At 38.0% G+C, this 13,809-nt stretch overlaps 1 protein-coding gene across 2 annotated transcripts in view; it reads left to right on the top strand.

Annotated features, from left to right (window-relative positions):
• Positions 1–13,809, top strand: part of FRS2 (fibroblast growth factor receptor substrate 2) — a 54,663-nt gene that overhangs the window by 20,367 nt on the left and 20,487 nt on the right. The window lies entirely within an intron of this gene.

The following is a 13,809-nucleotide window of genomic DNA, read 5'->3' as shown; positions in this document are numbered from 1 at the left end:
GTCCTTCTTATACTATGGTGCCCAAAACTGCACACAGTGCTTGAGGTGTGGCCTCACCAAGGCCGAGCAGAGGGGCAGGATCACCTCCCTGGTCCTGCTGGTCACACTATTCCTGATGCAGGCCGGGATGGTGTTGGCCTTCTTGGCTTAGGTTGGAAGGGACCTTAAAGATCATCTAGTTTCAACCGCTCTGCATGGGTGGGGACGTCTCCTGCTAGACTAGATTGCTCAATGTCCCATCCAGCCTGTCCTTGAACATTTCCAGGGATTCCAGGGAACACTTCCACAACTTCCTTGGGCAACTTCTTCCCGTGTCTCATCAAGATACTGTATTTCGCCCATTTACTCTTGAATTGAAAGCTGTTAACTTTCTTCCTAAATAATGTATTCCAGAAAGTTTTCTGACTTCAGTTTTGGAGGTACTCAAGACATCAAAGCTTCACCAGTTTTCTTGTCAGCTTACTATAGTCATTAATTACCATGTATTTATTATATGTTTACTGATTGGATGTTTTTTGTACTTAATGATTTTTAAAACTTTTTTTTAAGTTCTCAAAGGTTCTATTGAGTCACCTTGTCTTGAAGTGTAAATTTCTTTTTTCCACCTGACCAATGATTTTGGGCTGTAAATATTTATTAAACTATAGCTTCTAAGCCTAGAAGTCTCACTTTAATCCATTTGTAATGAACTGGCTTGCTTAGGATAGAGCAATTCAGGTATCTGACAATATCCCACATCTCTCAAATGCAAGAAAGCACCTCAAAAATCATTACTGCATTTCTTCACAGAATAAAACACCATACAGGGGTCTCAGGAGACGGGGTGTTCAGCTAATAAAATATGTAGGAAATAGCTCCTCAAAAATTACTTTCAAATGGCTATATTTCATTACCATAGCTAGTAAAAACAAATCCTCTTTGAGGACACTGGTTTAGTTTAGCTGGTTAAGACTTTTTGTGTGTCATTGCCTGGCCTTTCCTGAGCAGTTGAAATGTGTTCTAGAGAGTGAGAAGATCCTTTAACTACTTTACAAGAGTTTAAATATTAACAATGGTAAAAAGCAATTTCCCTTACTTAAAACATACAGTTCACTGCAGAAATGCTAATAAGCTGGACTAGAGAAGCAACAAGGGAACTTCATATAGGTATTTTACTGCTTTGAGTTTTCACCTAGAGAGTAGATCTAGAAGGCACTTATTAAGTAAACTTAAGTATCTGTTTGGTTTAGTTTCTGACTTGCATTCATCTGGACTTGAAGTAATCTGTACTTAAAATACAGAATCATTTCACTTATGAAATGCTGTAATTGTAAAATCTGGGAACAACTGGGGTTTGTATCATCTTTGGACAGATCCTCATACCCCGAAGCAGCAAATCGGCTGTTTTAAACTATGTGACTAGACTTGTATGTCATCTAGAAAATTGTTGGATTGGGGTGGTATCTGTTTCGTTTGTTGCATCTGCTTTAAAATAAAGCTGCAGGTCCCATGGATGATTCTAAAATGTTTCTGTTAAAAAAATCTTACCTAAATCTGAATTCTTTTGTGTTTTGTCCTTTCAGGTTTTCTGTGACTTTTCAATGACAACAATATGTGATTGATTATTTAACTGCAACACAGAACTGAGTAACTACAAAGGTCTATCTGTGGGTGTAGTTTCAAAGAGCATTTATCTTTGTGGTGCTGTTGGTATAAACAGTGCCACCCTCTTATTTGTGTTTGGGTGTTCATGTGGTGAACTTGATCAGGAAGCTGTTCCAGATTAAAAAATAGCTGAGCAAGGAAAATAATGATTATTTTAAACCCAGATCAGTTACGACTGACACACTGATATTTGGAAATGATGGATAACTGAAGAAAGATTTATAGAAAGTAAAACCTGAGATAGCTGAAATTCAGGTGGGTATGGGGTTTTCTTACTAGGTTTTTGCTTGTATTTATTTCTGAGTAGGTATAACTGATATTTTACATACATTTAAGTGGAGATGTACATATTAGCTGAAAGTGGAACGTAAGTTAATTTATCTCTGGTCAAATTGTGCTAATGAAGCTGCAATCTGGGTATGGCTTGAAAACCCAGCTGAGCTAACCATACAGCTAGTTGTAGTCATGCTCCCCCCTTGCACATTCCTGTCTCCTCTTGGTTGTGCCAGCTCTGTCACTAGGCCAGCAGGGAGGCAGCTCAGGAAGCTAAACTGGCTGAAATGTAACCTTCCAAAAATATATTTTCTGCTGGCCTTGCTCCATGAAGCAGCTCACCATGGGGACTGATGAAAGCCAGAGCTCACCTCTGGCCAAGAGCTGCAGGAGAGCCCGTTACTGGACCTCCAACTTGTGTTATTGTGTAGCCCCTGGACAGCCAGGAGTGTGACCTCCTGAAAGATGGAACGGCCCTGCCGTCCTGTTATCTGCTCTGCCTGCCTGTCCCTCCACGCTAACGCTGCATGATCCCTGCCTGGCTTTGGCAATCACCTCTCTGCTCCCCTGGCACCCTGGAAGTTCTCCATTGCCTCCTGCAAAGTGCTGCTTAAACTGGAGGGGGGAGGAAGACGGGTGGGAAGGTGAAATGAGCCCTGACCTTGTGGACTTCAGTTTGAGGAATGCTGGATTAGGACATGTGGTAGCTGGCATGTGAATAGGGACTCTTCATAAAAGAGACAACTTGTCTGCTTTCACCAATAAAGCAGTTAATGTCAAGAATAATCCAGAATCAGTAACTCCTGTGGAGGTCTGCTGGGCTTTTCCAGAGCATCAGTAGTACATTTATTTTGGTTTCTTGTTTGCAAGGCCTTTTTGAAGTTTAGTAATAAAAAATGTAACAGAAGAGCTACTGTTTGTAGGTTTTAAGCTAATGTACTCTACCAAGTGGTACCACTTCAATATCTGTTAAATAGCACAGCTGGCACAGAATAACGAGAGTGTGATCTGTTTGGGTAGTGGTATAGAGGAAAGAGCGTATCATATAGATACAAATAATTAATATAGTGTAACAGAGGAGCACACATGTCGCTTGGTGCCCCCCACCCTGCCTCCTTCAATCTATATGTTTTCCACTGTGGAAGTTTGTCAGAAAAATAAATTGTGCAGCAGTGGAGGGTAAATTCTGGAGGCTTTAGTTCCAAGTAAAGACAAGATGCTGTTGTGGAATTGATACCACTTTGAAAGAGTACTACATGTGCTGCTTTGACACAGTCGTGGCCAGTAATGGTAATAAAGTCTTGGCATCTTCAACAGTTTTTAGAATTAATCCTTTACGAGAGAAAATGGGCATTCAATATAGCCATTAGATGCTAGCAAAATGGATGGGCAAGGACAAGCTTGTCCATGCTAGCTAGAAACCAAATCAGCTTGTTTTCCATGTGCAAGAGTGTTTGAAGTTTTAGTGTGGTATTTTAAACTACATCGACCTGTTTCTTACTATCTAGAATTTGCAGAGGTTTGTGGCATCTAAGATTCACTCGTAATACAGAATCATAAAGCCAGCATGAATGTGTATGTAGAGTTTATCTCTGAATGCAGCTGGTAGAGAAACAAAAAAAATCTATATGGAGGCTTTGAGAGCTACAATATTTCAGGTAGTACTTGACACTCTACAGTGCATGGAATTCCCCATAGCCAAGGAGAGGAGGAGGTGTGTGAGATTTGTCTGAGGCTGAGACATAAGGCTACTATCCCAGCGGTAGGGAAGTTCAGTGCACTTCTTAGCCTTTCTTTTAGGTTTTTTGTTGCTTTTTTTTCTCATGGATTTGTGTCACTCTTTTGCTGATTCAGAGAGGATTATATGTGAGTCTCCATAAGCATCTGTGAATCCCAATCTTGAACATGACTGCTGTGTGAGACCATGTGCTGTACATATTCAGGCATCATAATTAATTAGAGAATATGCATGTGCTGTCAAGAATGAGAATCCAGAAAGGTTGTTTTTATCCTTAAAGACTATCTGCCATTTAAGATAACATGGTATTTTCAGTACAATAAGGAAAATGTGACTTTTATGTGTAGTTGAAGGTACCAATGCGTACAAATGTCATGTGACACACAAAGCTGACAGTTTAATCCTCAAAACCTTCCACAGAAATTGTTTTCTAAACACCACCTAGACAGACTTGCTAATAGAAGAAATCTTATGGAAGGACTTGTTTAAATAAAAGCATGTAAGACTTATTTGGTGAGAGAAGCTTGATTTTTATTTTAAATATTTGTTCTTCAGAGTGGTCACCTTCATTGTACAAACAAGCTTTCAAACTACAAATTTGGGACAATAAAATGCCTGAAGAAGAGCTTTCAGTAATGTACTCAGTTGCTCAGGCAAGCTTTGGGTCAACAAAACCTGGTCCTTACAGGAGACTTTAACTATCCAGACGTTTGCTGGAGAAGCAACACCACAGCTGACCTGACAACCACCAAGTTCCTGGAATGTGTAGAAGACTGCTTCCTCGCACAAGTGTTGGATGTGCCAACCAGGAATGGGGCACAGCTGGACTTACTACTCACTAACCAAGAAAACCTGCTCTGGAATATCTCATTTAGAGACAGTGACCGAAGTATTGTGGGGTTTGGGATACTGCTAAGCATGATGAAGGTTAATTCCAGGACAAAGGTTTTAGATTTTAGAAGAGCGAACTTCAGCATGCTCAGGGTTCAGTTGGAAGGGATCCAATGGGAAGCTTCCATGGAGGGTAAAGGAGCCAGTGAGTCCTGGGAGTTTTTCAAGAACACTCTCCTAAATAAGCAAAACCAGTTCATCCCCTCTTAAAGGCAAGGGAAGCAGGTAGAGCAGGAGACCCCCTTGGCTTAACTGTGAGCTTCTGGGTCTGCTCAGAACCAAAAGGGAAATGCACCAGAGGTGGAAAAGTGGAACATTACTGGTTGAAAATTACAAAGGCATTGCCAAGGTATGCAGAGATGCAGTAATGGAAGTAAAAGCTCAGCTTGGGCTAACATTGGGCAAAGATGTAAAAAACTTCAAGAAAGGGTTCTTCAGATACCTTAACCACAAGCAGAAACAGAGGAATAATATTGGCCCACTATTAAACAGGAGAGGTGAACTAGTTGCCAACAATGCAACCTTCTTCATTTCTGTCTTTACCAATGCTGTTGGGTCCCAGGCCATAGGAACAAAAGTCCAGGTTAACGCAGACACCGACCTGCAATCAGTGAAGGAAGAGTTGGTGTGTCAAGTATTACAGGAGCTTGACCCGTACAAATTGATGGTTCCAGATGCAATCCACCCTATGGGTGTTGAGAGAGCTGACTAATGGCATTGCATGGATGAATGGATGAAGAAGGGCACGTATTGTGACTGTATTCATCTATTTATTTATTTATTTATTTTTATAAAACACAGTGGCATGGTCTTAATTTTGATAACATCTTACAGAATCTCCTTAACATTTCAGAAAAACCTTGCAGACTTTTCAGTGTTGTTCCTATTAATGTATTAGACGGCTGTGTACAAAACATGTCAAAAACATAAAAGCAAAACTTAAACCTTTCCTGAAATGTTTGAATGATCAATGTTTCAGAGATTAAAATATTACAAAATATAAACTCTATGCCATTTACTTAGTTACAAAGTTTAGCACTTTGCTGGCTTTGAAGACTTGGCAAGAGCTGTGGACCTCGAGTTTAAGAAGGCATTTGTGGTTAAATATTGGAGAGCTGACTCACTATTTAAACAGTTTGAAGCCAGGCATCCTTTTCATGGATTAAGATAGATTCTATCTTCCTTTTAGGCCTCATACTTGACCTAATTGTTATATTTTATTTTCTCATCTCATTGCTTTTCTTCTTGATCCTATATTCAAAAAGCTTTTCCATGGCATTGATGCTTAAAACTTCTGTCCCATTTCTGCTGTTTTATTGTTGTGTAAAAATTACACTTTTTGTATATGCTGTTCCTCAGAGGACGTTCTAAAATAGATTTGGAATTTCCAAGAATAAAATCATTTAATGGTGCTTGCTTGTTTAACCTAATGTCACGGTTTGGAGTTTGATGTTTTGTCTGTTTCTTTTAAAAGGATGTAGTTGATCTGGCAGGCACTCACAGAAAACAATATAGTGGTGTGGATCTGGAGAAATTGTTTTATTAAGAGATTGAAAAATATTTGCTTGTGTGTAAATAATTTTTAAAATGGTACCAAGTAAAATATAATTTTTTTCTCTGGAAGTTTAGGGTAAGAGGATCAGTTTTTGGAGAGCGATTAAAAAATAGAACAAGGAACACTGTCACACATCCTCAGAAGGATTGATGGAGATGCTGGAGCAAACAGCTTGTGTGCTCCTGTTCGAGATGCATGTTCTTTAAAGATGTGCTGAGATGAAGACTTGACACTCCATGTAATGCTATTAAATAGCATTAAAAGTGGCTGGTTCTGTTTTCCACGTGCTGTAATTTTCCTTCTTCTAAAGAAGGTTAAGGCTGATTTACCTAAGTGTGGGCACAACATTGCTGCCTGCTGCAGTTTTCTCTGCTAGTCTAACTCAGCTGTTTAAGTTGGTCATTAATCTTTAGTTCTACTGTAATGTTGGTGAATATAAGAGGTTTTGTTTCTGTCAGAATGAGCATTTTTTAAAGGATTTACTGATGAACAGTGTTCCACAAATGTTTAACTAACTTACCTAATCAAAGCATTTTGCTAAGATGATCGTTTCTAAGGAGAACTGCAGCAAATTAATTTAATACTAACAGGCCATTTAAAAACTTTATGTAATGACTCCTCAAGATCAGTTGGAAGTCCTGCATTTACACAAACCAACAAGGCTCCTAATTTTCTTTTCTTGATGTTTTTTTTCCCCGGTTTTTAAATGATATTGGATATGTATATGTAGCAGTAAGGTGGAGTAGGGTGAGGGGGGGGGAGAAGGAAAAAGTTGCTGATCACTTTGAGTCTAAGTAAAGAGAAAGATATACAGCAAAACAGATCAAGTCATGAGCATCTGGGTGTTAAAAAGGAGGAATAAGAAAAGAATAAAAAGGCTCTTGCAAATTTGATGAGCAGACAGTTGGCAGTGGCAGGAGGTACCAGTGGAGGAATGCTGAGAGGGTGAGTTCCTGGTGGAATCCTGCATTAGCCTCCTTGCTGTGTGTTCAAAGAAGGCTGAAGCCTGTATGTGGTTGCAATAATTTTGTTTTCATAGGAGAGAGAAGGCTTCACAGTGTACCTTGGGTTTTGCCAGTTTTTTGTTTTGTTTGTTTGTTTGTTTTTGTTTTGTTTTTTTAAATTTTTATTTGGAAAAGAGTAAAGAGCAAAAGGAGTTTACATTTATTGCTGTATTTCAATCATAAGTCTGACAACATGCTCTTTTAATAAAAATCTTGAGGTAATACTACACCTGTTAGCATAAGCAAAGTTAGAAACTAAATTCTGCAACTTCACCTTTACCATTTATAGTTTGTTTTCCATAATTGCAGCCATTGGCACCAAACTCCTTCTCAGCATGTTTAGTTTCTTCTTGGATCCCCTTCATTGTCATTTTTAACTCTGTTATTGTTTGTTAGAACTGCTGCTTTTTCATCCTTCTAGTAACTAGGCACTTTCAATATTAATTTTCTTAGTAATCTTTGCCAAGTGGATGAAGGGCAAGGGTTATGTCTGACCTTAGTTCAGCTTGCTTTACTATTAAAATGCCACCTCCCCAAAATATGTTCACTGTTTGGGGTGAATTTTTGTTGCCATTTTGTTGACTGTGCAAGGGAAGGGACTTCTAGGACACGTGAAAGGAGTTGAAGGATGGCAGAGTGCATGGGTGGGCAAGGAGCGAGTTTTGTATCCCTCTTGCTGTATTTCTCAGGGGTTTCTTCTTGATCTGCTGAACATTCATATCCCTTTAAACCACTGTTGTTCCATGGGAGAACATTCCAGCTCTGGCACCTCTTACAACTGTTCTGTCTCCAGATATTAAAATGAATTAGTCAGTCTGCTGATGTACAGAAATATTTTTATTAATTTTCCAAGTAATTTTAAATGAAGAGGTCCTTTTAATGACCATCAGGGGAATAAGGCTCTTGGAGTAGACCACACTCAGTAATTACTAGTTCAGGGCAAATGCTTTATTTTGGTGCTACATCTATGTGCATGTGAGGTCTGGTACATGGGAGTCCTTTGTTCCAGAAATCTTAAGTTTTGTTTTCCAACTGAAAGAACTTGGCTTCATGGTAGTGAAGATATGCTAGCCAAAATAAACAGAAGGTCAAAGTGTGGGCTATTTTAAGTTCTAAGTAGGATACCAGGATTCTTAAATCATACAGAATTTGCTACCATGAATTACATCACTACTCTGAAGAAGCAGGATTTGCCACATCAGATAAATATGTTACCCATTTGATCTGATTTATTAGCCAGTTATGAGACGGGCAGTATTCAGCTACCAGCAAAAGTCAAAAGACTGATTGCAGGACTGTTTCAGCCTTCATCTGTCTTCTGGAAAGAATAACATGGCAATAAAACAATCACTATTTTACTCAGTAGCATTTTTCTTACTATGCTAAGTTCGTTCCGCTCTTTAGGAGTCCATTTCTTATATCTAGTGCCTGTAGGACCTCCACTTTCAGCCAAAATTTATTTTATGTAGACAAATTAAAGCTGCTTTGCTGTAGTGACAACTCTGGTTAATGAGCAGAGAATGAGTTACTTAGAAGCTGCCTATGTGTAACCTAAAATCCTCTGATTTATACTTTCAATTTGTACTGTGACAGTATCCAGATGAAATTATTCCATGCGGTAGAATAACCATTAGCATCAACAGTTCTAAAAAACTCTGAGCTGAGAAGATTACTTATCATGATGTATCTCTAGGGATTTGGCTGTGCTTCTTCAAGTATTTCTAATTGTGAGAGTTTAAGAGGAGAAAGATGTACTGGAATGAGCTTTAGGGAGGGACAGAAAATACAATTTGAGTGGAGTTGCCAGCATTTGAAGGAATCACATGTAAGCTTCATGTAGTCCCATGAGATTTTGGGCTGGAAAAGGTAATGCAAGTTATGCCATAATTTGATGGGAATTAATGCAGTATCTCTGAAAGCATCTTTTCCCTTTGACATACTATGTCCTTAGCATTCTTCATGACAGATACAGAAAAACAGGCTGCTTCATAAATTGCATCCCATCCTTTCTGCTTATATTTTTGCAGGGTGAAAATTCACTCTTAAACAAATGTAAATACAGCAGTTGTAGTAAAATATCAAGCAATATTTAACATGGTATGCAAGGGTGGAAATGAAATGATGAAACATGACAAATGCCACGTCTGAAATAAATAAATGTATACTTAGTATCATTCTATTAAAAAGTTTATGAGGAAAAATAGGTCCTTAAGGGAAAAATGAGGGACAGGGAGAGAGATAAAAAGCAAGTTGCAGAGTGGATTTTGACTGTAAATGTTTGAGAGTGATTTTGTTCCCATATACTGAAAGCAGTAACAAAGATTTAACAATAACTTCTGTTTTAAAAGAAGACAGTGTTAAGACATCTGCAACATTACTATAAAAAGCCACTCGTCCAACTGTAATGAAATTAGATTTCTTGTTTCAAATAGGGCATCTCTGTCACCAAGTATTTAGCATGTGAGAGATCAGTCTTGCAGCATCTGCTGGGCAGGTGTACTGATGGTCACTGTAATACCTGCTCTGAATTGGGGATGCTTGTCTGAATCCCTGTACAAATGTGAACATCCAAACACTTGGGGGCCTTCAATTTTGAACTTTGATGGGAAATTCTAAACTTAGTTTTTCCTATTTCAGTATGTTCAGTTGCCTAGTAAATTATTTGTGATCTCTACTCCTAGTGTCTAGTTTAGATGCAATTTAGAAAACCAAAGATTTGGACTCCGTTTCTTACACTCAGGTCAGTCTCTATGGTGCTATGACATTGATTGACAGCATTTAGGTTAATGACCTAAAATGCAAGATGAGTCTGGTGTCTACTGTAATAAAAACCTTCCCTCTGTGCTCCCTAGGTTTTCCTTTGCACCTTTCTCCTTAAAGTCAAGGCTTTACAGTTTTTCATGTTTTTGCTTACTTATTTATTTATTTTTAATTTTTACCTGAGGTGAAGTAGAAAACAAAAAAGGAATTGTAAGAAGCAGAATCCAGAAATGTGATGGGTCTATTCCTGCACAAAGTATTTAAGTGTTGGCTACCTTAAGTAATATTTTTGAGGAGAATAATGTTTATTTTTAAGGAATGTTATAAGAGGTGACAACATTAACAGATGAAAACCACTACATTTTGTTCCCTCCACTCTCCTTCCAAATACTGAGCTTTTCCTTTTAAAAAAACTTAAGGATTTCTCTTGACACTGTCAAGTACAGCTCACTTTCATTTTCTTGTTTGTCTGTCTCCTTTATTGATCTGAGCATTAATTATGAAGAAAGAAGCAGGTGTTGAAACCATTCATATAGCTTGCATTTAAAGAGTGTATTAATAAAACTTCAAATTGAATATAATGTTCTTGTTTGTTCTTTGATACTAAACAGCTGTGAGAACCCAGTTCTGTAGTTCTGAAATACTCAAGTATTATCGTGCTGGTGCAGCTGAAAAATCCTGAGCTTTCTGAATTACAATTATTGATTTCAGTCTTGGTATGAATTTACTATGGCTAACATGTTTCAAGTTAAGGTAAACTATGTCTAACACTTTACAATGGTTATGGAAATCATGTTGAGAAATGTATTTTAGGAAATGGCAGAGTTTAATGTTTAAATGCTGACCCTTTAAAACTAAAAGTAGATGTAGTCTCCTAAATTGGGTGATTTAAAATGCTCTAGGCAAAAATGACAGTGTGTGTGTTTTTATCACTTAGCTATGATCAGAATATTACCAAGTGCTTTATAATACGTGGAGGAATAGATTCAAGTGCTTGTCATCCAGAGTGCTGACAACCTGTACATGGGCACCTTTCTCCAGCTACTCCATTGTATCCGATGGGCTTCCCAGGTATTAAAATTTCTGAAGAAGGAAAATGATCTAGTCAACTTCTTTTTTTGTTGTTAAACTACAATTTTGAGATATAAAAAGCATTAAAATTATGTTAGTGCACTTTAGTTATGTTTTCTGATCCCTGCTTGCAGGCCTGAGAGCAAGACATACAGAGGACCTAGCACTGTGGCAGCTACTGGTTTGAAAGGCCACTTTTTCATTTTAAAAGAATATGTGCAGCATATTGGTTTAGAGACAAGGCACCTTTGCTTCTCCCTACCTCTTCTGAGGGATGCTTTTCCTTTCTTAATTTTTACAAGGTGTGTGCTAGGAATTAATGTGTACAGAAAATATCAGCCAAAGTTAATGTTTGATTCTGCAACCAGAGCATGCAGAACTTAAGTTAATGCCAGTTTTTAGACTGGATTTGAAGTCGTGAGCTGACTTTAATGAGATGGCCAGTTATCATGAGTGAAAGGGAGAGTACGATTGCAGCTTGTCCGTGTGGCCTTTCTTACACAAGGGGAACACACGTGTTGCTCAGACCATTCCCAACCTAGGCAGACAACAGAATTGAAAATGCTAGAATTTCTACAAGCTTTTGTCTGTGACTTTAAAAAAGAAGAAAAAAAAAGAGTAATATTTACTGTGTTTACACTGATGCCTTGTTTTCCTTGAATTTTGAGAGGTTTGCATAACTTGCTGCCACTGCTTAGTCTGTGAGGGAGAGAGACATGTTTTACTTTACAAAGCAAAGTAATAAATCTTACTAAGGTTCTGGCACTTCTGACTTTCACTCCTGTTAACAAGGTTTAGGTAAGTGCTGGTCCTGGTTTGTCTTGCTTGAGATTTTTACCATGCAGTGCAATAATGAATGTGTTAGGGAGAAGCAGAAAATACTCTGTCCCCTTCTCCTTCCTTGCATGACTGCACCCAGCCAATTCTGATGCTTCATGAACGGGAAATTACAGCTCCTAAATTTGACATTGTAGACATAACGGAAAAGATTAACTTTTAGGGTTGTGACTGTGAAAATCTCTGCTTCTCCTTGTATGTTTTAAGTTTGGGTAAATATTTTGCAATCTGGGAAGATTTGAGAAAATCCCAAACAGAGTAAATAGCCAGCTTGTAATTGGAAACAACTGGTTGGAGGATTTTGTTATTGCTTTACATTTAAAAGAAGTTAGGTGCTGTAAATCTGTGAGCTTTCTTTTATCCATTAAAAACTCTGTTTAACAGATAATTGAAAAATTATTCTAAGGTAACTTAAACAGGATAGTCTGTTGAGTCACATCAAATCATGTGAGGGCTTTCCAACTTTACTAGAAAAATACCAGAGTAAATACTAGTGCAAACACACCTGCATTAGTGTAGCTTGCCTGTGAATTTTTTTATTATTTTTCTAATGACTACATGAAAGATTCCACCAGAGTGGACGCGTCAGGCTTTCTGCTCCCTTTTCTTTCTCCCGTCCTGAAGATTTTAGCAGGGAATTTGGTAAACTAAGTAAATGCCAGTAATTAGTGAAAGGGCTAAGCTTACTGAAAAGTCGGCAGAGGTGACTTAAGGCTGTAATTCTGTCCCCAGCTAGCTCTGGCACTTGTGAAACTTTCTACTGAGCTCGTTTGGTGTTCTAAGCCAGCACAAATCTAACCTGATCAAAAAACATAGTTAAATAATATCAGCTAGATTGGGTAGGGCCATCACAAAACCAGAATCTGTGTGTGTTGCAGACAGATAGGTTTGAATACAGGTGTGTACAGTTTTGGCTAAGAGTGAGAAGGCTTGTGGCTAAAGGGCAAATAAGTTAGAGGAAGGGTATGTGACTTCCTGCAAGTTCATGATACTAAATACCACTTATGCACACCAGAGGATCTTTATGTTTAGTATGTGTATGCAGATGTATGAACAAGTTTATGTTTCTGTACCTTTGTTAAATCCAGGTTTTGGTTTCAAGTTAAATACAAGTTGTTAATAATTTCTTTGTCTTATGACAGTGCATTAAAAAAATTACGCTGAGTCCATGTCATCCTTTTATGTTCACTAGAATGGCCTTACTGGATCAAACTTAAGTATCCGCTTGTCCAGTATCCTATTTCTGACAGTAAATTATAAATTCTAACAGGCAATAATAAGTATATAGGGAAAGGAATAGTAAGAAGAATTTATTGATCATTCCCTAAGACCGTTCTAGATATCTGCGGCTTAGAGACTTTTTGAGCCAGATATGACATCCTCGAGTTGAAAAGCTCTTAATGGAGCTTGCAATTGTCAAATTATTTTCTGAGTCTTTAGATTTTTGCAACAATTTTTTTCCCAAAAGATGTTGTGGATCACAAAGCTTAACTAAATACTACATGCAAAAATTACTTTGTGTATTCGTTTTGAACCTGCCTCTTAATAATGTCAACTGTAGCTCCCTGATTCTTGCATTTGGAAAATACTTGTGCTTTATTTATCTTCTCCATGTCACCTATAATTCTGTATTCCTTTTTTTCTGTCCTTTGTGGTCCCTTTTTCCAGGCTGAGCAGTCCAAATAGTTAATTTCTGGTTTTACTCTTTTTTGGCGGGGAGGAATGATTGCATACATTGCTACATCTGTGTCTGTACTGTGGATTCATGCAATAGACTTATATTTTTGTTGTGATTCTTTTAGTTCTTTTAAAATAATTCTGTTTCCTTTGCTTTATGATAGCTTTTGAGCTAGTGTTTTCATTGAACTGCATTGACTGATATTTCCTAACAGGTAGAGCTCCTTTGCTAAGTGTGTTATTTTGCATGTGCCAGTATTGAATTTCTGCTGTTCTTTTGCACAGTCCCTCCACAGGTAGTGTGTTCTGCAACTGTTATCCCCTAAGGACCTGAGATGAGTTTGGGACTACCTTAGACT

This window comes from Apus apus, chromosome 1 (genome assembly GCF_020740795.1).
Source record: "Apus apus isolate bApuApu2 chromosome 1, bApuApu2.pri.cur, whole genome shotgun sequence".
NCBI lineage: Eukaryota > Metazoa > Chordata > Aves > Apodiformes > Apodidae > Apus > Apus apus.
Note: the sequence above shows the minus strand (reverse complement) of the source record. Positions and strands in the feature narration are given on the sequence as shown.